The sequence below is a fragment of the Neopelma chrysocephalum genome, unplaced genomic scaffold, assembly GCF_003984885.1.
Source record: "Neopelma chrysocephalum unplaced genomic scaffold, ASM398488v2 Primary Assembly neopelma1_119, whole genome shotgun sequence".
NCBI lineage: Eukaryota > Metazoa > Chordata > Aves > Passeriformes > Pipridae > Neopelma > Neopelma chrysocephalum.
The window spans coordinates 1,177,711-1,202,913 of NW_020897781.1; the positions used below are offsets into that span (position 1 = coordinate 1,177,711).

Genomic DNA, 25,203 nt, shown 5'->3' on the forward strand with positions numbered 1-25,203 from the left:
CTAAACTGGTTTTCCTCTAAGCACTTCCAGATATTAAAATTAAAAAAAAAAAAAATCCTCTTGCGAGGAACATTTCCACTGTTGTACAACTGTCCCAGAAAACAAAGACCACGGGGAGAAAGTGGCCCATTTTCTCCAGCCTCCAAGAACCCCGAGTACAGGTCATGTTTTCAAAGGCTCAATCCCACACACTCCAGAATGAAGCAGCATTTAAAGCACATGAATAAACATCTTAACGTTAAGAGTTACTAGAATGCCCCGTTTTTGGTACCACACTAAAATTGACTCAGTTCCATCAGGGCGAACACACAGCCTATGAAAACAACCGCGAGAGAAGTTTCGCTGTGAGTGAGTTTCCCCCTCCTGGACACGCTGCATCAAAACCAAAAGATTCGTTTTCTATTTCAGTTGCAGTTATCCCATGAACGTAGCAAACCACAGAATATTCTTCAGCAATGTGTGTTCAGGAGCCCCCTGAAATCCTGTCCCCTAGTTCTCCCTCCAGCTCCTCTGCCCGTTCCCTGTCGGCTCCCAAAAAACACCTCAAAGCAGCAATTCCTCACCGCATGTTGAAAATATTGTGACTAATAATACACTCCACCCATTTTTTTCCATCACTGAGGATTTCAAAATATAAAACTTGACAAACAGCGAGAGAAGCTAGATGGAGTTTAGAAGGGGAAAGTAAAATTTTATTTTCAATTAAAAGAGGCTACAAAACCATACAGTGTTCAAGCAAGGTATTGATTAAAGTGAAAGAGCTATCCAGTCACAGCAAGCTTCCTCCTCAAAATTGTGTTTTTCCCACTCTTCTTGGACAGCACTGCTTTTTCTTTGAATCCCCACAGGAAAATAAAAATAAAAAAAGAAAAAATACTCCCTGTCCTTTTTGAGAAAACACATTTAATGCATTAGTAGCAGGGCTGCTCTGTGCACACAGAGAACCCACACTTGTAATAAACACTCGATCGAGTCCACGAACTGAGACCTAGATCTGTATTACAGTGACTAAATGCTAAAAATTATACTAGTGATGCAATTAAAATGCACACAAGAACTTTGGTACAGGTGTCTACAATACCACTGTTTGCTAAACACATCTCCTAATTAGCATGGCTTTAAACAATGCTGATAATAATCCGGTCCTGCAAGGCTTGCCAAATGAATCATTGGGATTGCAAAATAAAAAGCATGAGGAATTCATTAAAGAGCTGTTAAACTCTCCTTTGTTTATCTTTCCCTGGTCAGGTGTAAAAATAAATAAATACGGGTTTATGTCTCCGGATTCCATCCGAACGCTCCGCTTCACAATAACGCGCCGGGGAAGAACCTCCTCAGGAGGTACCAACATTTTTTTTCCCCTCCGTTTCAAAAGAGAAATCCTCCCACTATTACAGTCCTGAAAATCTGCTCCATTCTCTATTTGTCATCTGGGATTGAGTTATCAGACACTACTTGTATTACTTTGGGAACTGACATGTCTATTTACAGAGACACAAAGGCAATCCAGCAGCACAACCCCTGCTTTTCCCAGCACCTCTCCTTCTCCCCTCCGCCAAATTTTACCAGCACTTTTTTCTGGGGAGGGGAGAGGACACCTCACTAGTTTCCCAGCATGACAGAAAACATTTCCAGCCACTTTTGCACTTGTTACAGCCTTATAAAAAATAACCTATATCCCCCCAAAGGAACAGCATTATTTTTTTTCCAAGGGTTTTTTTCGTTTGTTTGTTGGGGTTTTTTGTATTTCTTTTTTTTGAAGAGGGTCACTTCCCCCATTTCAGCCTGCAATTAAAATGGAGGCAAGGCCAGGCGATCTATGTCTGGCTTTAGGGGGAGACAATAACCCAAAACAGGCCTGGCTTAAAAAAAAAAAAAAAAAAAAAAAAAGAGGAGAGGAGAGGGAGAAAGAGAAAGAGAGACAGGCAGAAAGAGAGAAATACAACATGCTTCACCAGTATTATTACCTCATCCCTTTTTCCAAGCAGTTTTGAACCACACTCCTGACAAACTCTTGGTCCAACTTGCACGGATGCTGGTTTTTAGGGGGCGGAAAGGGTTTTAATGCTGGAGCCGGGATTGAGGCTGGCTATCCGCAAGTGGAGCTGCTGTTAAAATGCCCCCTTGTCTCTTCTCCTCTCCCTTGAGCTGGGTGTTGACGCAGCAGAAATTACCAGCTGGAAAATTCCCCTTTTGGAGGTTACGGGGAGGGGGGGGGGGAGGGGAGGGGGGGGCGGGCGGAGGAGCGAGGGGAGGGGAGGGCCGGGGGAGGGGGGTTAAACCCGGCACTTACCAAGTTAAGCCATCCACCCACACCAAATAGGACACCGCGTCCCAAAGAAGGCTCCGTGCCCCCCTCGCCGGGGCAGGGCGCGACCGGGGAGGAGGAGGAGGAGGGGGCGGGTGGGAATAACGGGGATGGAAACGGGGATAAGGATAAAAAACCGGGGATAACCAGTGGGGATAATAACGGGGATAACACCGGGGGCGGCGGTGCGAGAGCGGCGGGGGGGGCTCCCCGCCACCCCTCCGTGTGTAGGGGTGTGGGGGCGGCCATGGCGACCCCCGCTCGCCCCGGGGGGCGGGGGGCGGCGCGCTTACCTGAGCCCCATGGAGGAGAGCGGGGTGTCGGAGCGGCCGGAGCGGTGGCTCCGTCGGTCACTCCGTGCCTCTCCTCCCGGGTGGGGAGGGGAAGGGGAAGGGGGGGAGAGGGGGGCGGAGGGCGGAGGAGGGGGGTGGTGTGGGGGGGGGGGGCCCGGCGCAGGGGGGGGAGGGGGGGGGGGGCGCCCGGGCGCGCTCCCGACGCTCCCTCGGGCGCGCGGGGCGCGAGCCCGCGGCGGGAGGGGGGGGGAGAGAGCGGGGAGGGAGGGCGGAGCCGCGCGGCGCGTGCCGGCGCTGTCCCCGCCCACTCCCGCCCAGCGGCGGGCGGTGATTGGGCGGCGGTGGGGCTCTAAGCCCCGCCCAGCAGCCACGCCCCCCTCCCCTTGCGCCGGGGGAGCGGGGGCGCCGCCGGCGGCGCTGCCACTGCCGGACACCGGAAGTGAGGGAGGGCGGGGGCGCGCGGCGCGCGGGGCACGCCGGGACGGCGTGGGGGCCTCGCTGAGGTGGGGGCGACGGGACCCCGGGAGCGCTCCCGCTGCCCCTTCCCATGCCGGCCTTCATCCCGCTCCCCATCCCGGCCCTGCCCCTGCCACGGCCCTTCTGCGGCTCCACGGGTGTCCCCTGCCGCCGGCAGGTGCGCCCAACCCCGGGAGAGCCGCCTGTGCCCTCCCCTCTTTCCCCCAGCGGGGCGCGTCCCCTGAGCCCCAGCAGCGCGTGTGGGAGCGGGGCCGCTTCGGCACCTTGCGGGGGGAAAACCAAACCAAACCACTTTTCCCCTCTTTTACGCGCTGAGGTGTATTTCACACAACGCCGCCCCGAAATAAAATCATATAAAATAATACAAAATCAAGTGCTGCCCCTGCGGCGCTCGGATCCCCCCCCGACCCGTAATGGCCGGTGGCTGGGGAGGACGGAGATCACAGCGGATGGAGATGAGAGATCCGCGCTGGAGAAACCTCCCGGTGCGACAAAGGGCAGGGTTTTTTGCCCTTTTGACTGCCGCGCTGAAGGATCTGACAGAAACTGCCCTATATTTCAAAGGACGGAGCTTAACAGGGCAGGATAGGTCTGGAGCGCGGAGGAGGTCGGCGCGTTGGCTGCGGCGAGCGGGGGAATCGCTCGTGTGCGGTCGCTGGGTTGTGAAAGCAGGAGCTGGTCCAGGCAGATAAAACGTTTACAAACTGTTTATCGACATCTGCGTGCTGTGATTGCGCCCAAAATTGGGGAAATACGTGTCCGGCCAGCCAGGGCTGGCCGCTTGCATAGATAACTGGCTTAGGTGTGTAATCACAGTCATTTGCCCCGGGTAATTGCGTGACGAAGGTTTAAAAATTTCCTCCGTGGTTTCCTTTCCCTCGTCCTATGTGTTTCCTTCATCTCTGGCTTTCAAGCAGGCAGACCTGCTGTTGGAACCTTTGTCTTGACTCCTATACCTACTCTTTATTCAAATCCATTCCTGCAAGGTGCTTTTAATCTCCAGGATGTCCCCTCACAGAAAGTGTATTTTTCACTTTTTAATCTGTAATTTAAATAAACGGATGTTCCATCATGTGTTTTCCTTCCCCCCCGTTTCCTCCCACGTACCCTAAATACCTTTAATTTTGGAAAGATCGTGAATAAACCCGATTAATGAAAACAAAATGCCTTTTAACTTCAGCATGTTTTTAATTACCTCTACATTTTACGCTGCAACAGAGTCCAGGCAGCACCTTCCTAGAAAGAGTTCCATTAAAATGCAAATGAAGACTTTGCAGAAGTTGTTAATGCAACGAAGGGCACAATTTCTTAGACTTGAGCAACACTGGATCGGCACTGGGCGGGTGTTCCTGCTGCCACCTGCTCTCTCTGCACACACAGCCCTGTGTGTTCACCTTGTTGTACACAAATTTTCCAGCCTCTGTCACCCGTGGGTGAGGAGCAACAGGACTAAAGAGCCAAAATCCCTTTTGCGCCCTAAATGCTCCAGCTGGTTTTCATGTGAATCTGTCCCCCTCCACACCTTCAGGTATTAAATCCTTCCGTGCTTTAAGTCTGCCCTTTTTTTTAGGCTGAAATGTGAAGGTTGGAGGGGCTGATTGAAAATGGAGGTGTATCTTTATGCAAATCTGTCTATTTTGCATGACATCTGTGTCATACCTGGTTGCATATATAAGCATTCCTGCCTTTCCTCACTCCTCTGTGTTGGAGACCGAGCTTCCCCCATTATCCCAAAGCTCTTCAGGTGTAAAGCATGTACATTCCCTTCCCCTCCTCATATCCAGGGTTTCTTCCCCAGGTCTTTGCTGGAAGAAAGCATTTCCTCCTGTGGTATTTATTTGTGTGTCAGGCTGGGCTGACTCCCCCGGAGCAGCAGCAGCTGCTGCCCGGGCACTGCCCTGGGGAATGCTCCCAAGAGGGGGAGGGTGGCAGCAGGCCCCGTTTCCCAGAGCTGTTCCACACAAAGGATTTCAGGAGACTTGAAAAGCCTTAATATTCCTTTGCCAACCCCCTCCCTCCTTTAATTAGAAGTTTGTATTGTATTTTAGGCAAATACTGCAATAGCTCAGCCTGCCCAGGGAAGAGAGGTGCTTTCTCCTCATGAAGAAGGAAAGGACGTGCGTGGAAAAAGAAAAGAGAATAGGAAAAAAAAGGAGCTGGAGGAAAAATCAGAGTATTTAATATGATTTTTGGTGTGCAAAGCACCATAAGCAAGATGTACAAAGGAGAGACTAAGGGTGTAACGATGCACCTCCTTGGAGAAATGTCAGGGGTTACAGACCGCGTGTTTCCAGCCCAAGTCCACATCTCTCACACGCCACCATACCACAGGTTTCATCCAGGCAGAGACTGGTGATATCACACCACTGATGGGTTTTAGCCGTTGGGAAAACGGGTAAAAGTCATATTCCTGTAGCACAAGAGTGCTTGGAATCACTCTGAGCTTCCTTTTGCTCTGCAAAGATCATGAGAGTTCTCAGACCACTGTCACAGCCACACTGACACCACATGCCAATGCTCTGTGCCTAATCATCCTCACTGCCTGTGCAAATTTGCACACATGGACTTGCACACGTGTTGTGGAATTCCACTGCATTTTTGGTGTCCTTGTGCCTCTGTGATTGCTCCCTGCACAATCTCCGAGACCTCACTGGTGTGAATGAGTCAGCACCATCCTCCTGCTGTCCCCTGTGCCAGGATAAGGTGGCACACAGCACACAGCCAGACCAGAGGAGAGCTGGCTGTGTGCTGTGTGTCCCATTTGCAAAATCGTGGGATTATTTAGATTGGAAAAGACCTCCAAGATCATCAAGTCAAACCATTAACCCCAGCTCTACCAAACCCACCACTAAACCATGTCCCTGAGCACCACATGCACACGTTTTTTGAACACTTCCAGGGATGGTGATTCCACCACTTCCCCGGCCAATATGGGCAAAGAAATTCCTGTCCAGAAATGCCAAATCTTCAGTAACACTGAAGCATTCTCATTCCAGCTCCTCTCTCCAGCTCTACTCTGCCTATAGTCATTGCAGTTGTAGGAGATTCTACATTTGATAAATTAAAATGATTTCCCGTGTGCACTTTTCATGTGAGTGGTTTGGGAACACATTGACAAAATCCAAATGGCCTAATTATTGTTTTTTCTACTAAAGTTTTGTGCTCTGAAATAGAGGTGCCAAAGTAATCCTGAGTGATCTGTGATGTGGGAGTTCTGCTCACAGAAATTCCCCTTTTGTTTCCATGTTCTGTACATGGTAGACATGGCACCAAATCCTGTGCCTCCCTAGGTACAGCAGGAAGAAAGCTGTTTTGCAGAGCTCTGGTCCTGCCCTTCACAGCATCTCTGGATCTCTGAAAATCCAGGGACCATCAGCTTTGTGAAACCGCATGGAGAGCAGCTGGCGGATGTTGGAGGAAAGGGTTAAAGGACCCACATTCCTGTCCCCACTGCTCTGACCAAAGGTCAGAGGTTCCTTAGGTGAAGGAAGGGAGGGAGGTGGTGCAGCCCTGACCAGGTCATTTGAGGAGTAAACCACATCTGAGGGGAGCTAATGAAGCAGTATTTGTCTCTCTCACAGGCTCATACTCCCAGTCTGTGCTGGGCAAGTCGGAATTCCTTCTCTAGTGGGAGTGAAGATGTTGATTGTATTTTTTCCATGATGTGTATTGAGGCATTTGCTAGGTTGTGGGAGTAAACACTTGGGGGAATTCTCCATGATCTAGCAAGGGCAAATCACAAGCCTACTAAATATGGTGAGTGAAGATTACAAAAAAACCCCTGGAGAATAAACCTCCCTCTTTCCACCCAATCTCCCCCCCCCCCTGCAGATTTGTTCTCATTATCATGGCTGTGTTTCACTGCTGGCTGGGTAAACCCTCTGCCATTTGTGTGACTAAACACATTGTGCTGATTTAGTTTTGTTTTCTGCACCCAAGGGCAGCGCCGGGGTGGTCCTTCAAGGCTTCACCGTGCTCCGGGATGCACTGCACTGTCCTGCTGGAGCAAGCAGAGACACCAGATACTCAACGGGGGGGAACAGCAGGAAATGCTCTCAGGTCTGTAAATACTTGAGGGGGTGAGAGATGATGGTCATGTACAAAATATTTGACCAGCCGCATCCCACTGACCTCCTTTGGTGCTGCTCTTGAAAGGGATTGGCCGGAGTCAGAAACAGTTGATCTTGAATGCTCCAAAAATACATTCCCTTTCAAAGCCTCTCAAGTGGAGAAGCTTCCAGGCTGCCAAATCCAGTCCCCGACTCCCAATCTCTTGTGGCCTGGGTGAGCTCAGCTCCAGGGTATCTGTTTGGGCTCCCCCAAGGCTGTAGGTGATGGTAAGGATGAAGGGTGCTGGGCCCATGGCAGAGAGGGTGCAGGAGGGTGCAGCAAGCTCTGTTCCCACCTTCTCCTGGCTACTCCATCCTCACCGTCCTTGACTTGCTGCCCTGGCTCTGTCTCATCCCTCCCCTGTTCTCCTCCCCAGAGTGGCCCAGCAGCAGCCAAATGCTGCTTCTTGAAGACCCTGTTGGGAGCCCAGAGCCAACCTGGGGCCCCTCCAACTCCCGCCCAGAAGCCTCAGGTCATTTGGGTGTTGGTCCAACCTCAAGCAGATCCCTGTGCCCTGACAAAGTCACCTGTAAAGGATCTCTGCTTTCCTTTCTGTGAGCTTGGGTTCTTCCTGGAGTTGCTTCCTGCTGTATTGTACATCACAGTGCTTTGGTAGGTCATCCCTTCCCAAGTTTCCTCCTTTCCCAGGTATGGATTGGGAGCAGCTCACCACTGTGCACGTTGGACAGTGCTCTTTAACTGGATCTCCTTCTGCAGCTCCTCACTGACTGTCACCCCCATAGAAGAGGAAGAGCCGGTGCCTGAGCCAGGCTTTCTCCTGCCACCACATTGGCACATTCTGAATAAATTTTCGTCCTTCCTCCTCCGCTATCACCATCCTTCACTCCTGCAACCTTTCCTGGCCACTACCAGGGCCTCACACCATTCCTTTAGAAACAGTAGACGCACCAGGGACGTCCCCGTGGTCCCACATCCTTCAAAGTCTGATTTGGCTCTCAGTTAAGCTCAACCCTTTTTACTACAGCACCTCAAACTACTCAGCATTTAAGAGAGACTTCACTGAAATAAGACCCTCTGTTTGCAAAGGTTTGGTTTTCTCCAGAACCCAACAAAATTGCAGGGCTGCACGCGAGGCCTTGGCTTCGTGCAATCCGTGTCAGCCCTGTGTGTCACGGAGCCGCGCTGGCAACAGGCAGAGGCAACAGTTAAAATATATATAGATATAACTCCTGGAGTCTGGGAAGTGTGGTTTGGGGTTTCAGCAGGCAATTGCTGGTTTGCCTAACGACTCAGGCCACAGCTGAGGTTTAGATGGGTTAAACACTGAGTCAAGTTTTGCTCTGGTTGATGCGGAGCTTGGGCTGACATTCCACTCTGGGAGCATTAAGCCACCTCCGTTCCCGTCCCCCTCAGCTCAGAGGGGATGGAGAGCTCATCTTCATTTTGCTCCTGCCCTGATGCTCCCTTGTGTTTTTACCTCCAGTGTCATGGATCTGCTCAGACAGCCCCAGTTTTGGGGTCCCTCGCAGGGCCGTGCTGGAGCTTTTGCACAATATTTGAATTCATATTAAATTGCTTGTCTGGAGGAGGGATGAGACTGTCAATAACTAGTTTATATTTGGAGCTATTCAAAGGCTGTTAATGGCATTTTGAATCACCACTGCCTTCTGTGAGCACCCACCTGGTTCCTGCACACCTGGTTGCTGCCAGGGTCACGCTGGTGGCCGTGCATCCCACTGGGCAGTACCTTCCTGCTCTGATGCCCTCTCCTCCCGCCATTCCCAATGGGAAAGTGGCTCATTTAAGTGCAAAACCCCTCTTGTTGGTATAAATGGCACATTTACGTGGTGGGTGTCCACCATGGGCACTTCATGGTGGTCTCCATGCCCTTCCTGGGTTTCTCCCTGCTCACCCCAGCTTTTCCCGGGGAAGCTTAGCTGGCTGGCGCAACCCGTAGCTGAAATGCCGGTGCTGCCAAGCCCCAGGGAGGACTCAGCTGCTGTTCCCAGGCTTCAGCTCCCGCAGGATTTCCTATCTGGGCAGAGCCGGGGTCAGCAGGGAGGGGTCCATCCAGGCACCCCGCAGCCCCCAGCCCTTGCCCTGCTCCAGGAAGCTCTGCCGGGTGCACGGGGTGGGGTGGGGAAAGGAGAGGAGAGGAGGAAAATGGGGAGTCATAGGGGGATCTGCCAGATAAGGCTGGGCTGGAAACGTCGGGCGGATGCAGCTCCGGGCCGGGGCTCGGACCTGCGCCCCGGTCACTTCCCTCGTGCCGCCCAGCCAGAGCCGTCACAGGAGCCCAGGGATGAAATTACAGCCAGGGAGATCCAGCACCTGAGCTGGCTCCGGCAGCACGTGGCCAACAGGCAGCGGAAAATCCCTCCCGGAGCCAGCCTCTGCTGGGAAGATGTTTCCTCTTCTCGACCAGGCAGAACAATACCCATCATCGCCTGGGGCTATGGCTGGGGGTGTCAGCCTGGAGGGGTGTGGGGTTCCAGGGCAGACAGGGCTCCATGTCCCCTAGTCCCTGTCTGGATAAGCCCTGGAGCCTGTCCCATCCAGAGCTGTGCTGGTGGGGCCAGTACCCACACCCAGGCTCAGGGATGCTCCCAAGCAGAGGCAGAACCATCACTGGCCCCGAAGCCCAGGAGAGCCCCTGCTTTCTGGGAAGTAGCACAGGGATGTGGGCAAAGAAGACAGATGCCTTCTTTATTTTTTTTCCCCCTGAATTTAGTAGTTCCAACCCCCTCCAGAAATGTCTGTGCTCTCTTTTCAGCTCTTTCCTAAATCCAACCCACTCATTTTTACTATCCCTCTGGGAGTTTGCTCCCTGTAATACATTATCTGCTCCTGCATTGTCACACCAAACCCTGAGCTCCAAATTCTGCTGGATCCAGCACTGGTTCAAGCAGCCCTGTTGTGCTTCCCCTCTGCCTTGCTCAGATCCCGCTCTGTCCTTGCTTTTCCCAGAGGAGCCAGTGCTGGAGCTGCTGACGTAACCTCCCCCAGCACCTGCAGCCACATCCTCGCACCGTGCTCCTGCATCTCCAACCTCCAAGGCTTTTTTTGGGTAAGGGGAGCAGAGCTGCCCCCCAGACATGGGCTCCTGGCCCCCACAGCATCATACAACCCCCCAGGTAGGGTGAAAACACTGTGGCCCAGAGCACCCCTGACATCCCACGGGCAGGGCTGGGAGCTGGGGAGAGCTGAGGGGAGCTGGGGGGTCCTCCCCGTGCCAGATCAGAACCCCAAACCCCAACCCTGCTGTTTTCCCTGCCCAGGCTTGGCTCAACAAGCAGCAGAACAGTGTGGGTTTGACTTAATCTGCAAGGAGATCTTCACACCTTCCTTTGCTCTTTTTCTCGCCAGCCCCTCCGCCTTCCAGCGTGGCACCTTGGCGGAGGCAGTGCCCATCTGCTGGCAATTGCGGGATCTTTTAAATGTTTTCCCTCCCACTCTCTTCCTACTCCATCCTCTGCTCCTCCTCTGCTCACCCTTTGCTTTGTCCCTGCATTTATTGCTGGTGCAGCATGGGTACAGCTCAGTGGGATGAGGGAGGATGGAGATGCTCTGCCCGGTGCCAGTTGGGAATTGATCCTCCCAGACTCCAGCGAGGGCAGTTACACAAGGCAGAGCAGCTCCCAGCCTTGCACACGCGTGTGCAATCCCTGCTGTGCTGCCTGGGGGTGGAGGTGTCTCTCCTAAGGACAGGGATGGGGCAGCAGAGGCTGCGGGGTTAGCGGGGGTACAGCGCCTGCATCCGTGCAGATGCAGCGTGTTTATTCTCACCAGATAGTTTGATGGCTTTATCTGATCACAGGTTTTCCTGAGGAAGGAAGGGTGAGTCTGAGTCACTTGAAAATGGGGGCCCTTCATCTCTGGGTATGACTGGTGGGGCTGTGGATATCAGCAGAGCCCCGGGGCGAGACGCGCTCCCGGCGCTGGTGTCATTCCAGCTTCTTTCCGCTGCGCTGGGTGGGCAATGCCATGGTCAGCAATGAATGTGAATCCAACGTGAGCACCCATGGGTGGGGAGATGATGTGGTGTGGTGTTGGAGGAAGCACCCAGGACCCGATGCCATGGAGGGAAGAGAGAGATCATTTACTGTGTCTGTGCTGTGCGAGGAGGGAGCTGCTGACATGGTGTCCCCGGTGCAGAAAACACCGCCACAAGCAAATTGAAAGCTAGAGATAAAATCTGGCAGCAATTGATAAATTCAAGAGACAGACAGGTTCATGCCCTCCTAGAAGAAAACCCAGATAATTAAACTCCCTTGTTCTGCTAATACCTTCTGTGAGGGGCTGGGGAAACCAGCCATGGGAGAGCCATGGATGCTGCTCCTGGAGAGCTGGGAGGCAGAGAGGTGATGGGGGGCACTATCCAGGGGGAAGGGCAGCGGGTGGAAACAGCTCTGGCTCCTTGAAACCAGGGAGCTGGGCTGGGGGCTGCAGCAAACTGGAGCTGTCCTCTGCTGCCTGACCCACCCACACACCAGCGTCCTTCCCGGCTCTCTCTGTGCCTGAGAAAACAAATGGATTTTCCATAAAGTGCCCTCAGAGCACTTGCACTCGGCATTTTGTGGAAACCAGGGGGTTTCAAGCCTTCCTGAGCACAGCCAGGCTCTGGAGAGGGGAGTGGAGCAGGCGACACTGAGCTGCTGAATGCACACAGAGCCAGGCCCCTGGGGTCCAGAATTAATAGGACAGAGCAGGGGCTGTTCCCTGCATGTTTTATTTATGGGAATCAGGCCAGTGAAGTTCCCTCAGCTCACCGAAATAGTCACATCGCCTCTGCTTTGCGCTGCCCACGGCCGTGACCTTGATAAATGGGTCACTGCCCGGCCCCCCCTGTGCACCTGGGAGGATGTTTTGCCCCACGGTTGGCTGGTTGAGCTCCCTCCCCAGACCCCAAAACTCAGCCTTGACCTGTCCAATGGTGCTCCTGCCACGGGCAGCCTGCCTGTGCTGCCTGGAGTGCTGGCTCTGCCCACAGCAGGAGCAAGCCGTGAGAAAGGACCCACGGGAACTCCACCAAAAATCCCCCAAACACCGACGGAGCTCTGGGCATCCCCCACTCCCCCTTTCCGAGAACAGCGCACACCAGGAGTCGTGTCCCCAGCACCAAGGTGACATTGGCCTCTCTCACCAAACCAGAGCCCCTGGGCAGTGGCTGATGGTGGAGATGGAGACCCCAAAACAGGAAGCAGAAGTGGGCCTCTGCTTAGTTTCTGTATTTTTTTCTTAACCTCCATTTTTCAGTTGTCTCCTGATGCCAGATCACAGGTGTGGCCTCACAACCACCCCCACGGCTACCAGAGCATCCCTGGAGTGGTACCCAGGGGGGAGGGATGCTGATCCCAGGGTCAGATCGCTCTGGTGTGATTGCCAAAGGGTGTTATGGATGTCTGTGTTTGGTAACCATGGAGCAAGGTGGCTTTCCCAGGGCTGCCACTGAGTCAGTGGCGGAGCTGGGAGCAGTTTGGTTCCTCTCCCCACCCTCCAGCCCCAGCACAGCATCTCCCTCCCCACTTCCTTCCCTTGCCGATAATTAGCTGGGTTTTTTCTCCTGCAGCCGTCGGCTTTGCGGTTCCCAGTGATTTCTCCCAGCGTGGCATTTCCCCAGCTGGGTGCTGGGAGGGAGGAGTGAGCCCCACACCCACGCCAGCTCCCACCACGGGAAATGACCACGGGTGGCCCCAGGAGTGGGGAACTGGGGAGGCGTTTCCCGAAAATCCCATGGCCAGGAGCGGTCCAGGCCAAGGGACAGCAGTGCCCTTTGCAGGCAGGAAATCCTCCCCGGTGTTTCAAAGCCCGGGGGGTCCGTGGAGCATCTCAGCAGCTCCGAGCTCAGCCCAGGGCAGTGATGGTGGGTGCAGGTGGGGGACCCACGGTGCCTCCTGCTCTGGTGGGGACCAGCAGCTGGAGGAGGCTGCACACCCACCCCCTGTTTGCTCTGAAAGAAGCTGCCAGTCCCCAGGGGTGTGTGGGGACGGGGCCATGCGGGGCCTGTCAAGGACCTTTGTGCTGTTGCCGCCAGCCAAGGCCGACAAAAGGCTCCGGCTGCCCTTCCTGCTGCTTCCAAACCCACAGCCCCACCCTGACCTCGGCTGCTCCAGGTCCTTCATGGCTCAGGGTCCTGTGTGGTGCCGGGACCATGGGGCTTGGCTTGCTGGGGTGGCTGAGGCTGGAGCAGGGTGGCAGGATGCCATCAGCAATGACATTTTGTTAGTGGCCAACTCGGGCCGCTTCCCCTGGCTCCGATGTGGGGGTTTGCCACCCTTCTCCATCCCAAGGAGAGGTTTGCTGTCCTACTGCATGCAAAAGGGTTTGCTTTTGGAAGCACTGCAGAGATGTGTGTCCACACAGAAGGGATTTCTCCTCTGCTCATCCTTCCCTGCTGCCTCCCCAGAGAGGTTTTACCCAGAGGTCCGTGTCCTCCGGCAGCATCTCAGGGGCTGGCAGTGAAATCAATAATAAAAATGATGCTCAGCTCCTGTACAGAGCATTACATCTTCAAAGCCCTTTGCTGGCATAAACTCATTAACGGCGAGGAATCGAATTCCTCATCACACAGGTCCCAGGGATGCAGATCTGGGGGGCGATGGACCGGAACATATTTGTAATAAGAAATCGCTGCTATCAGTGGCCCTGTGCAGGAGGGCCCTGAGGAGCCGGCAGGAGCAGATGGAGAAGGGAGGGCTGTGGTGGAAATGGTGCCCAGGGTGGGCTGGCAGCATCCTGGCAGCGGAGATGCTTCCCCTCCTTGCGGCAGCCGGTGGTCCAGGATCAGGGAGCCGGTCTCCTGTGCTCCCCATGGCTGCCCTGGGGCTCCCAATGCAGAGGAAATGAGTCTGGCACCATCTCTGCATCTCCGCTTCCCTTTGGGAGCATCCCACCCCTGCTGAGCCCCTTCATGCCATTCCCACTGGACCATCCAGGCTGCTCCAGCCTGGACTGCCTACCCTGAAAGATTTGTTTAACACAAGCCAGGGAGAATGGAAAATTGGGGGGGTTCATCCTGAATGGACTGTGAACCAGGGATGGAGTGGGCAGGGGGCTATGAGCAAGGGAGTTGGGGAGGTGAGTGGGGGGCTGCAATCCCCATCTGTGCTGAATGGCTCAGTGCTGCCATACTGGCCCAGGGCACAATGGGGACCAGAGAGATGGTCCTGACCCCCCAGGATTTATCCCAGTTGGCTCCCAGTCTGGCCAGTCTCCTCCCAGCCTGTCCCAGCTAGGACAGCACCCTTGGGTCCCTCACCCCATCCGTCTTCTCCCCAGGATGGGACTCCCAGTGACTCCTGGCACCCACCACACTGCCTGCTTGGCCCATCCTGCCCAGGCAGGGGGTGCTTGGGTGGGACTTCATCCAGGGTGTCCCGTGGGACTTGGGGCGCACTCCCACCCACGGCCATGGCCTCATGCCCAGGATTGGGTGGGGAACCACAGATCCTATTTCTGGTTTTCTCCCTGGGAGGTGCTCCAGGAGGGAGGACGGGAACACCCTGACCTGGTCCCCGAGGTCCTCGAGGTCTTGTGTCTGGAATAGGTTGAACACACCCGTGCCCAGGGGACGGCTGTGCTGGGAATGGGGAAGGTAGGGATGTCCTGCACCTCTCCACTTCCCCATCCCTCCTCCCTGCGGTCGGTACCCTCCCTGTCCCCATCCCTGTGCCAGTGCCTGGCTGAAGGAACCAAGGCCCTGCAGCACTGGGAGGCTCCTTGGCGCGGGGGCATGGAGGGATGCAGGGGCACAGAGGGATGCGGGGGCATGGAGGGATGCGGAGGCCGAGCTCATCCAGGGTTACCTTGGAAACAGCGCCCGAGCCACACATCCCTGTCACCACTGAGGGACTGAGCCACCGCAGCGGTGGTGAGGCCAAACCCCACTCACCAGCTCGGGATGACAGCAAGGATTTCAGGAATTGTGCTCCCCATCCCACTCGACAGCCGGTGCCAGACAGGGGGAGAGGTGGCTGCAAAGGGGGCTGCACCCTCCCCCAAGGCAGGGGAAAATGCAGGGAGAAAAGCCCCCACAAGGGTGGCCGGTGGCCAGTGCCCCTCCTGACAGCTGGATCCCTCCCCAGCAGCCGGATCCCACCCTGGCAGCTGGATCTGTCCCTGGCAGCTGGATCCCTCCTGCAGGACAGGCTCTCCCTGCAAAGATGGAGCTTTAAATAAATAACGAGTTGCCGACATCTCCTGGCTCTGCTGGCAGCACCACGCTGGGAGCACTCCCTGGCAGCCACTGCGCTCCGGAACACAACAGGAATGAGGACAGTGCTGCTGGAAGCTCGGCCTGGGGTGGGGTTGGTGGAGAGGATCTAGGGAAAGGGGTTGGGGGTGTCCTGGGGTGTCCCTGGCAGGGTCAGCACTGGCTGATGGCTCTCCCAACCCTCTCCTCAAAGCCTCTTGTGATGGAGCATCACAGTCTTGCATTGGGAATGCGATTTAACCACTGAGAGTTGGCTGAGGGAGAGGACCTTGGTGCTTCCCAGGGTGCTGGGATGGATGATGTGGGGATGCAGTGATGCATCAATCAGGATATAGGAATGCAGGCAGGGCACAGACAGGGCAAGGGGATGTGACCCATCAGTTTTTCCTTGGTGGAAGATGCTTCCTTGCAAACTGGTTTGCAGGGTGGAGCGTTCCAGAAGGCACTGCCAGCTGGGGGAGGCAGGCCAGGCACAGGCAGAGCCCGCAGGCAGGGTTCAGGCAGAGGCCAGGCAGTGCAGGCAGCGTGGGGAGGGAGCAGCCAACGAGCCAGGGAGCCTGGCAGGGCAGCGCAGGCTGCAATTAGCCGAGGAGCGACAGCAGATCCTGCCTTAATTAGAGCCTCCATGCCCCACCAGCGGGCAGGGAACTGTGCCCGTGGGCAGCACGTCCTGGCACCCCACACTCCCCACACCCAACACCCGGCACCTGGCATCGCCCGCCGGGCCCTGGTCAGGGTGTTGAGGGGACACTGGGGATGTGAGTGGGCAGGGGGTGGCGTGGCTGGGGTGGGGGCTGCCAGGGGGCAGCGGGGCCGGACTCTGCTCCGAAAGCAGCTGAGAGGAAGGAAGAAGCAGCTAAAATAAGCAGGTGGGTGGACAGGGAGGAAATGATAGTGAGGCTGATAACGAATGGGCTGGGGAAGGGGGACAAGAACCAAAAGGTCCCCAGGAAACGGGAACTGGTCCCTGGGTAGCAGAGGGAGGTCACGACGGGCAGCAGCACAGAGGAGGCATCCTGGGGGAGGAGGAATTGAGGGAAACTGGGGGAACTGGTGGGTCTGTGCTCCAGGGTGGTGTGTGTGGGCAGGGGATGGGCAGGATCCTTCAGCAGCATGGGGAGTGCCAGTCAGGAGTGGGGTCAGCCCTGTCCCCCCATCCTGCTTTAGGCAGGAGGACAGCATCCTGGGCATTGCAGCATTCCAGGGCTCCTGCAGCATCCCAGGCACTCTTACAGCATCCCAGGGCTCTCACAGCATCCTAGGGCTCCCATGGCATCCTGGGGGATCCCACAGCATCCCACCTCCCTCTGTGTAATGCAGGTGGGGAGGATGGTGCTGTGGAGGGTGTGGGGACATGGGGCTGGGGTCAGGGCAAACCCAGGGGCATGGGCAGAGGGGTCGGGGTGCTGTGGGCAGGCTGGGCGAGGCTGTAGCTCTGCTGTGTAATCATGGAATGCTTTGGGTTGGAAGGGACAGTAAAGTCACCTCATTCCAAATCCCTGCCATGGGCAGAGGCACCTTCCACTAGACCAGGTTGCTCCAAGTCCTGTCCGACCTTGGCCATGGGGAGCAGGGGGAGGCAGTTGGCTGGAGCTGTGGCTGCTGTCCTGGGAGTTTCCACATGAACCACACACTGTTCGCATCTGAGCCTTCTCCCCGTCCAGGGCAGCCGCTGCCGGGGGTTATTTCCTGCCCTCCGCGCTCTCCCCCCGCCGCCCCAGCCTGCCCCAGCCCGCCCCAGCCCGGCTGCTTCCTCTCGGCCGCCCCGGGGGCTTTCCATGCTGCCAGAAAATAAATCTCAGGCTATTTTTAACGGAGGGGAAAACGCCAAGGTCTCCTCTAGCCTGGGCTGCCGCGGCGCTGAGCGCGGACGGGCACCCCCGGAGAGATGAAGGAGGGAGAGAAATGTGCGGGAAGGATGTGGGCAGGCAGGGCAGCATGACCCCGCTTTCATCTCCATGCCTTCAGGCTGGATTTTGGGGAAGGCAGAGAGGAGGGCGCTGGGAAGAGGGCACTGGCTGGGTGCTGTGGGACCCCCTTCCCCCCTTTGAAGCAGAGAGCAGCCCCCACCATGCCCCCCCAACCCAGCACCCATAAATGTCACCCATCACCCATGAAGGGAGGGAGAGGGTGATGGGGGGAGTTACCCCACATCTACTTCCACCCTCCCAGCTGGGAGGGATGGGGTGACCAGGAGCAACTGGAATGCAGTGGGACACAGCCCCACGCGGGGGGATGGCCACAGTGCCCACCCTGCTTCAGGTCAGTGCCAGCACCCTGCGGGAGCTGGGGACTCAGAGGGTCCCCTGGGGTCAGGGCTGGGACAGTTGCTGTTTTTAACCCCTGTAAGTGCCTTAGGGAGGCTGCGAGCGGGATCAGCTGGATAATGCTGGCGGGGGCAGAGGGGGGCTGTGGAACGGATGGAACTGATGATAACGGGGGGCATGGAGAGGTCCCCCCACCCTGCTGTGCCCCGAGGGCAGCTGTCCCCGCTACAGACTGGGACACTGCCATTCCCTGCCAGCTGTCCCCACTGTCACTCCACACACATCTTTCTGGCTGCAGCGACATGATCCAGGTGACTCGCCCTTTCCTGGGACTCCAGGAGCTGAGGATTTATTCCTTGCATGGCTTCTGCTAAAATCTCTCCACCTGTGGGACTCTCACCAGCCCCCGCACCCCCAGCCCTCCCACTGGAGTGGGAAGAATTCTCCGCTCTCCTTCTCCCACCGGGAGATGTGCAAAGACCACAGCCAGCGGAAATGCGGGAAGAAAAGCAGGGAGAGAAAGAGGAGCCGTTTCCAAGCACTGGGTGGGAGGAGAGCAGAAAACAGGAGGCGGAGGTGAAAATGTCAAGCCAGCCTCCACTCCTCCCCACAGGACTGGCTCTGCGGGGACACAGTGCTTGCCGGTGGCTTTTGGTCCTTGTCCTTGGCCCTGGAGACCACCTTTGCCTCCTGTCCCCAACGTGGTGGCAATGCCAGTGGCTGCCTCCCTGCCAGCACTGTGGCACGGCCATAGTTGCCAGCACCCGGGGCTCAGCCTGAGCCAGAGCTTTCAGGGAAAACCTGAGCACCACATTCCCAGCTCAGGTGCTGCCGAACACCTTTGATGCCACTTTCCTGTGACACAGAGTAGAAACCCCCAGGGTTGGATGGGATTTGGGGGGCCTGGCCATGTCCCAGCATCACCCCAGGCTCGGGGTTTCCAGTGCCAGGGATCTGGGGCAGTGGGGCAGTCCCCATGCCGTGGGACACCCACAGAACTCTAAACTGGACTTCACCTTTACCTGCCCCCATCCAGCCCACAGGGAAAACCCTGCTCTGTGCCATGGGACTGCCCAAAACATGCCTAGGGACTTCACAGAATCACAGAATGGTTTGGCTTGGAAGGGACCTTAAAGACCATCTTGTTCTGACCCCCTGCCATGGGCAGAGACACCATCCACTAGACCAGGTTGCTCCAAGCCCCATCCAGCCTGACACTTCCAGGCAGCCATAGGTTCTCTGGGCAACCTGTGCCAGGGCCTCACCACCCTCACAGGGAAGAATTTCTTCTTAATATTCAATCTAACACTGTCCTCTGCCAGTGTGAAGACATTTCCCCTTGTCCTGTCACTCCAGGCCCTTGTCCAAAGTCCCTCTCCAGCTCTCTTGGAGCCCCTTTAGGTACTGGAAGGGGCTCTAAGGTCTTCCTCTCTCCATAGCAGAGGGGCTCCACTCCTTGGAGCATCTCTGTGACCTCCTCTGGACTCACTCCAGAAGTTCCATGTACTTCTGATGTTGGGAGCCCCAGAGCTGGAGGCAGCACTGCAGGTGGGGTCTGATCAAAGTGGAGCAGGGGGGCAGAATCCTCCCCTCTCTTGCCCACGGTGCTGGGGATGGAGCCCAGGACATGGTTGGTTTCTGGGCTGCCAGTGCCCACAGCTGGGGCATGTCCAGCTTCTCACCCACTGACACCCCTAAGTCCTTCTCCCCAGGGCTGCCCTCGATCCATTGTTTGCCCAGCCTGTATTTGTGCTTGGGATTGCCCTGACCCAGGGCAGCACCTTGCACTTGTCCTTGCTGAACTTCATGAGGTTCACACAGGCCACCCTCTCTAGCCTGTTGAGGTCCCTTGGGGTGCCATCCCTTCCCTCCAGCGTGTCATCTGCATCACACAGCTTGTCCTGGGAAAGGGATAACCACGATTTGGGGGCCATCCCCACCATGGGATTTGCTGGGATCACCTGGGGGGGCCTGACCCTGCCACAGGGACGGTGCCGAGGGGCTCTGTCTGTGGCCAGATGGCTCTGAGCAGCCCTAAGCTCCCCATAATGCCCCTAATTGTCCCCTGGCGGGGGAGCGGGCAGCTCGGCCCAGCTGGTGCCTGTGTCCCCCTGCAGCCACGGCTCCGGGACCTCTGGCTATTTTTAATCCCAGGAAGCTATTTTTGAAGGGAGAGGCTATTTTCCCTGCCCGCGGCTAATCCTGTCTTGCTGTTCAACCTTACCCAGCTATTTGCCGGGGCCGGGCAATGGGCAGCTCCCTGCCCCGGGCAGTCTGCATCCAGAGGGATTGAGGGCAGGAGGGATTGGGTGGGAATTGCTGGTCAGGATGGGGTGGTCCTGCACCCTGTGCCCTGCTCTGCCGGGGCTGCTGGGCACCCGGTCTGGCTCTGGGCAAGGGCACCACAGTGCCACGGCGGGGGGACGTTTGGGGACACACACACTGACAGTCCCCCCCAGCCCGCCCCGCGGGAGCCAGGAAGGCCATCAGAGGATGGGGATGCCAGAGGTGACGGGGCCGCGTGTCCCCTGGGCGTTACGGGGACCGCGGGGTCCTGGGAGCGCCGGCGAACTGGGACTGAACTGGAAGCAGGTGTTGGGCACGTCCCGGCGGGGAGGAAGGGAGGGGGTGCAGGGCCGGGGGGAGCGGGGTGCACATCTGGCAGCGGGGGGGTGGCAGGAAGCGTCGCGCTGGCTCGGCCCCCCCGTGCTCGGCTGCCTCGGGGTCCCGGGGGGCCGCGCCGCTGCCAGATGTTGTGCAGCTGTCTCCGGCGCTTCCTCTCCCCCCATGCCCTGCATCCTCCGGGAAGCTCTCCCCTGCGCTTCCTCGGCGGGGTGAGCGGGGGGAGACCCCCCCCGACCCCCCGCTCCTCCGGTCCCGGCTTCCTGAGCCGCCGGGTTCTCTCTGCTCCCGCGTTCGGCTCTTTCACTCCCGGGCTCACCCCCCACGTCTCCCCTCCCACCTCTCCCTGGCCCCTCGCTCCCTTTCTTCTCCTGCCAGCTGACCCCCAGCTCCCGATCCCCGGGGATCCCTCCCCTCTGCTGCCTCCCGATCCCAGGCTGCATCCTGCGCTCCAGCCTCCTGCCCTGGCTCAGAGCTCGCCCCGCTCCCAGGGCAGGGAAGGGCAGGAGGCAGCAGTGTCGGGCATCACATACTGCTTTTCTTCTCGTTTCTCCCAGCGTTTCCCATTTTTCCGCAGCGCAGGGACTGGGCTGGGCCGGATCCTACCCAACGCCCAACCAGCCCCAGGATCATGGGCAGGGAAAAGCCGGGAGAGCCGCAGGGAGCGTGGCCGTGGGCTGCGGGAGCGGGGGCTGCGGATACCGGGGAGATGCTCGTTGCCGGCAGCTCACACCGACTGCGGGGCGCAGATAGGATTCGGGGATTAGAGCAGCTTAGGGAACGGGGCTCTTCCAAGCGGCAGATGGTGCTGGATGGATCCCAGGGCAGGGTTAGCGGGGTGGGAAGCAGGTCCCCGAGCAGCCTTGGGCAGGGCAGCGAAATCAGGCAGAAGGAGGAGGAGGAGGGGTTTTGCCCAGCCCGTTTCCGGGCTGGATCCTTCCCCCGGCTCCCAGGAATGCCAGCTGACGCCCAGAGCCGGTCACAGCCGCAGTGGCAGCCCCATGTCCCCAGGAAGCATCCCAGTGTGTCCCAGACAGACTGTAGGGCTCAAGGTCCCGGTTTTGGGACATGGCTCTGTCACCCACTGGGTCCTTCAGCTGCCCACGTCCCTTGACCTCATGAGTGCACGTGTCCCCATGGGATTGCAGGCTCCTGGGTGTGCACATCATTCCGGGGAGTGCGTGGAAAGCCCTGGGACAAGCAGCTCCACCCCACATCCCCCCATGTCCCCTGCATCCCCCTGGGGAGTTCTTGGCCACAGGAATGGAGTTCATGGGCCACAGGGTGCTGGAGTGGGTCAATCCCTCCTTCCCCACAGCGCTGGTGGCTCCCTGGGCTCTGCTGCAACTGCGGAGATGAGCAACCTCACCCCAGCTGCTGCTGGGGGAATTCCCCATGACGAGGGTGGAAACAAGAGGTGACGAGGTCGGGACTGGAGAGAAACCCCACAGTCGGCGGGTCAGTGCAGGCGCCTGGCACAGTGTGCCTGGGTGTCCCCAGGAGCTGCTTTGGAGCTGAGAGCAGCCAAATGAGCCAGGATAATGAGGCAGAAATTTAGGGACCCATTTCCAGCCAGAGGGGTGTGATGAGAGGCTCCAGAACTGGCCTCAAAGGAGAAGAGTCTGAGTTGCTCCTGCTGGAATTGGTCTCATGGCTTCTGAAGGCATTTTGGGGTGGGAGCAGGGGGACTCCAGCTGCCAGCAGGGAAGCCCAGCCTTTGGCTGGGAATCACGAATACTTTCCAGGAAAGAGAGGGACCTGGGTGGGAACCCCTTGGGCAGCCCATGGGTGTGTGGAGTTTTCTGTTCAGGGTAGGAAGGTGGGTATGGGGAACCCCAGGGGATGCCGTGACTCCAGCTCAGCCCAGGCTGCTCCATGGGATGCAGCCTTGTGGCCCGAGTGTCTGCACCAAGCCCCCCACACCGGCAGGGAGGTGGCAAGGTGGGTGGGGGATGTTGGGGTGGTCTTGGCAATGAGCCAGGCATCTGCAGAGGATGCTCTGGACCCACGCCTGGTGTCAGCCCCGGCAGCTGCACCCACGTCCCCTCGGCTCATCCCCACTCGGGAGTCCCTGTACCTTCCCCAGCAGCCACAGTGGCGTCTCAGAAAGAGGAAGTGTCACCACCGGCGTCCCCCCACCGGCGTCCGGGGGCTATTTTGGGTCTGGAGAAAAGCGGAAGGCAGCAGCAGGGGGGCAGGGGGTGATGCCCCACAGCATGCAGGAGCCAGTGGTGGACGGGGAAAGACGAACCCCCCACTCCCACCTGTGGGACTGGGAAAGAGGATTTGTCTCACCTGAAGCATAAAAGGGCTTTTTGGGGGCACACAAGGGGGACTTGGGCAACAGGGGATCCCCTGCTCCCAGCTCCTAACTCCTGCCTTTGTTTCCCAGGATGCAGGAGTGGGTGGGGGGCTGGTGCACACACTGGTTTTTAATGCTGCTTTGTGCTCTCAAGTGTGTGCTCTGCCAGTGCCCAGGTAAATGCTATCCCGTGCAGCTGCTGGTGCAGGTCACTGGGAGCAGTGGCAGTTCCCCAAGGAAGGGTTGAGGATACAACCACCAGTGGGGGTTGACTCCGATGGGGAGATTTGGATGGATGGATGGAAGGAAGGAGGGATGGACAAATGGGTGGATGGATGGACAAATGGATGGACAAACAGATGCACGAATGGACAGACAGATGGACAGACAGAGTCCTGCTGCACACACACTCTGATGAAGGCCATCTAGCTGTGCTCTCTTCCCATTGCACCCCCCGGGTGATGCTGCATCCCCCATGTCAGCCCAGGCCAGGGCCGAGGGGTGGGACATGCCGGGGGTCCAATGGGAACGGGGGGCACTGTCCTGGGAGGAACAGGCAGGGCTGAGGGCTGGCCGTGGGCCATCAGCGCTTCATCTGGGCACCCATCTGCAGAGCAGAGATATCCCCACCGCCCGCCCCTCCTGCACGGGGGTTGCTCCGTTAGCGCCTGGGAATTGCGGAGGGCCGGGAAAAGGGCGATAGGGCTCTATCAGCCGGCGCAGGCTCCCTCCCTGCTCCCGCCGGAGCGGATGCCACTGGCGCATGGAGCAGGAGCCCAGAGCGGATCCGAAAGCTCCACTGGGCCCCTTCCAGCCGCAGGGAGGAGCGGCGGGGGAGCAGAGCCCAGTGGCTGTGCACGGGCAGGGAAATCTAGGTCAGGGCTTGCTTTAAAAGGGGGCACCGAGCCCAGATCGCGGCGGCTTCCAGCGAAGCCACGGAGCAGCAGCGCCTGCCCGAGCCCGGCGCGGACACCGGGAACGGGCGACTGAGGAATGTCGGTACTGGCTGGAGCATCCCCATCCCGGGAGCTGCGGCGGCCGAGGGCGCCCACGGGTGCTGCTTCCCGTCTGCGTGGCCCTTCACGCAATTCCTTGCTTTGCTGGGAAACAGTTATTTGTAGCTTTGGCTCTGCCAGGGCTGGAAAACAACGTGGTGCCCGGGGACATGCGCGTTCCAGAGACACGGATACCCGGGCACAGGGAGATGCCACTCACATCACAAATGAGACATCCCCCCGCCCACCAAAGTCGGCCCCTTCCCTCACCTCCGCCTCCACACGCCTGGAAGGGCATCAGCGAAGGGAACTGGCCCCAGGTCTGACATTTCAGCTTTCGCCAGCAAATGGCCAAAAAAAAAAGTCCCAACCGAGCGAAAATCCCGGCGGCAGCAAAAGGGGAACCGGGGGGACATGGAGGGTGAAGAACTGCGGCTGTCAGGGTGAGAAAACGCCTCTGCAGACATTTTGCCCCTAAATTGCTGTCCATCCCCAGCAGATCTTAAAGAAATGGACCTCCATAAAAAGGATTTTATTTTTTCCCCCTCCCCAAACGCATGATTGCTCTGCACTTCCCAACACCCTTCAAGGGCTTGGGATGGGGAATGATTAAGTTGGCAGCATGATGCATTTAATTAAAAGGCAGTGCCTGAAGGTAGAGGGAAATCAGCTGCTGGAGCAGGGGATCTTTGGAGGGCGATCCTGCGAGGCACAGCCTGATCCCTGGCTGTTCAGGGAGGTTGGACTTGGCAGTGGGCTTTGTGCCTGGCAGAGCTGGCAGAGGCCACAGCAGTCCCTGCAAGCCGCAGCCCTCCCGGCTCCTCCTGCCGCAGCCACCTCTTGGGGCCAGATTTTCAGGAATCTGGGCTCTGGTGAGCTTGGAAAAATCCAGACTTTTCACATGGGCTCAGCATTTGGCCATTCCCTGGGTTTCCACTGAGCTCAGCTTCGAAATGAGACATGCATCGAAGCTCCAAACTTCACAATAACCCCTCAAAAAATCCCCTAATAAAAAGTTGAGCTGTTAAAGGGCTCCCTGTCCTTCCCAGGCCAACCAGCCAAGCAGGCAGATGTTGGTCATGTGCTGTGCTTCAGGAAGGGCATTTCCAGCAGTGCTTGTGGGTGCAATCCCTCTGCTTGGGTGGCTGAGGTGCTGACGGGAAGGGCTCCGACAAATTCCATTTCCCCATCTATATTCGCTTCCCTTTTCACGCCTCATCCTGGGCAACTCCAAGAGACCAAAGGGAAGAGGCTCTGAAAATGAAACAAGACCCCAACCCAGCGGGGTTTTCAGGGAGGGAGGGGTTGCAAAACAAACGAAAGTGGAGCAGCCCAGGGCTTCCCCGTGCCCAGATGCAGGTCTCAAACACAGGTGGAATCGCAGCTGCGCTGCCAGGGAGTTTGGGCTCCTGCTCCACTCCCAGTCCCTCCAAAGGGAATGTCACCCGGGCTGAGCTCTGCCTGCAGCAGGGACAGGCCAGACTCCCCCTCTCCTGCCACTGCTTCCCATTCTGTGCTGCTGCAGGTGGCACCGGGGCGGGGGCAGGCAGGGCAGTCACCAGCACCCCATGCCGGTGCTGCCCGGTGTCCCCGGTGTTCCGTGCTGGTGCTGCCCGGTGTCCCGGTATCCCATGCCGGTGCTGCCCAGAGGCTTGG

General features: G+C 57.6%; 1 protein-coding gene across 6 annotated transcripts in view; it reads right to left on the reverse strand.

Annotated features, from left to right (window-relative positions):
* The window catches only part of ZBTB46 (zinc finger and BTB domain containing 46), a 48,405-nt gene extending 45,679 nt beyond the window's left edge, over positions 1–2,726 (reverse strand). For 2 of the 6 annotated variants that reach the window (XM_027697284.1, XM_027697278.1), the window contains exons 1-2: positions 2,294–2,573; positions 1,968–2,148 (exon numbers count right to left, since the gene is read on the reverse strand). The gene's annotated coding sequence lies outside the window, so the exon portion shown is untranslated. Of the gene's footprint in view, positions 1–1,967; positions 2,178–2,293; positions 2,574–2,601 lie in introns of those variants that run through there. The other 4 variants (XM_027697279.1, XM_027697280.1, XM_027697285.1 and 1 more) reach the window with 4 other exon arrangements.
* Between the last annotated feature and the right edge of the window lie 22,477 nt (positions 2,727–25,203).